Source organism: Gopherus flavomarginatus, chromosome 14 (genome assembly GCF_025201925.1).
Source record: "Gopherus flavomarginatus isolate rGopFla2 chromosome 14, rGopFla2.mat.asm, whole genome shotgun sequence".
Taxonomy (NCBI): domain Eukaryota; kingdom Metazoa; phylum Chordata; order Testudines; family Testudinidae; genus Gopherus; species Gopherus flavomarginatus.
In genome coordinates, this window is record NC_066630.1 from 44,238,572 (window position 1) to 44,240,321 (window position 1,750).

Sequence of the window (1,750 nt, forward strand, 5' to 3'; positions counted from 1 at the left end):
ACACTCTGGAGCCCCACTTTTCAAAAGCGGCTCTCATGGAGAGCATTGCGGTGAGTGGGACCCCATGCCCAGCCCCTGGGGTGAGGGAGCCAGATGTGGGAGGAAGAGTTAGTGGGGCCGGATGGGGAAGCAGAGGACAGGGGTTCCTAGGGTTGAGGGCTGGGGAGCAGGGAAGGGGATAATTGTGACACTGATTGGGAGCTGGCAGTGGGGGAATTGTAAGCCTGGAGGGAGGAATTGGGTGGGAGAGGGGGAAGGAAGTTTGATGGATGGGCTTTTCTGCTCCAATTAACACAGTGACTATGATACAGGTACACAAATGTCACAGTATTTCATCCCTTTTGAGTCATCACTACAAGCAGGTGAGATCTACCAGGAAAGTCCTCTGCCGGGTGGCCAAGCACTTTCTGCAGGAAGCATCATACCACACACTGGCTTACATCCTCTTTGGGCAACTCCTGTTAATAGAAAACAGGTCTAGGAACCTGATGGCAACTTGCTGTGCCCTAGTTTGAAGTCCAGTATCCCATTCTTGCTTGGGGACCGTTCCTTTGTCAGCTGTCAAGGGGTTCATCTTGCTTGCCAAGCAAGGCTTCTCTCTCATCAGAAGTGTGAGGTCTTCTCTTCCAATAGGCAAGGAACTGGAAGGAGATAATCACATCAAGAGACAGAACCCCCAGGCTACCAATCAGCCAGGAGAAGTGATGAATGATGTAGTTGCCTTCAGCTTCACCAAAGCGAAAAGATAGTATGACACCCCTGGGTAGATTTCCTCCCCTGGGCAGATTTCCTCTTGAAGTTAGTGTAGATCTGGAGCACTTGGGAGAACAGAGACAACAAGGAGAAGATAGAGCCAACGGTGAAGCCAATGATTTCCTTCTTGGAAAGGCTCACATCCAGCTGCATCCACTGTGGCAGACAGAAGAGTCTTCCCTTTAAATGTCACTGTTTCAACTGTGCAGCCAGCTCTGCCCAGCAAGAACGTTGCTGACATCATTCCCAGAAAAACGAAGGCAAAGACCTTCCCCATGTTTGATGGATGGGAGGAATAGGGGGGCCAGCTGGTTGGGGTGAGGGTGACACTGGCTGTTTCTGCAGAGCACTTTAGGCTCCTCCCTGGGAAGTGCCTGTGGGTCTGTGGGACCTGAGTCTCTCACACAGTTTTGTTTCCTTGGGGTCTCCCAGGGGCTGATTGAAAATCTCCCCATAGTGTCCGAGCCAAGCTCCATTGTGTCCAGCTCCATGGCTGCAATTTACAATCTCAGGTACCAGGACCCTCCCATCCAGCTGCCCTAACCCTGGTGTTGTTCAGACCCAGAGCCGAGAGTCACAGATCCTTCTCCGGTTAGGTTACCCCAAGCTGTGGCTGTTCGCATCCCCCAGCAAGGGAGGCGAGAATGTCCCCTCTTTCCTGGATGGGCGGTTGATTTCACTCCAGTAACGTTAGAGCGACCACAGGGAGGTGATCACTGCGAGGGAGGGGGTCATGTCCATGGCAGTGCCAGTGCCACTTTGGTGCTGCGAAGTGTGACAGAGGCTCCTCTCTTCTGCCAGCAAACTGAAGCCTCCACTTGCCCTGGAGCTGGAATCTCACATCCTGTGGGCTTTTCTTTACAGAATCTTCACCATGGGCACTGGGAATGACACCACCCACTTTCGGGTAGGTCCTGATCCTACTCTGTTCCAGGACCAGGAGCAGGCTCTGGTCCCTGCTCCCTTGGTATGATGGAGCTGTTGAGACTGTGGGAGG

General features: G+C 53.0%; 1 pseudogene; it reads right to left on the reverse strand.

Annotated features, from left to right (window-relative positions):
- Positions 1-554: 554 nt before the first annotated feature.
- On the reverse strand, positions 555-1,030 carry LOC127034493 (lysosomal amino acid transporter 1 homolog; annotated as a pseudogene).
- Between the last annotated feature and the right edge of the window lie 720 nt (positions 1,031-1,750).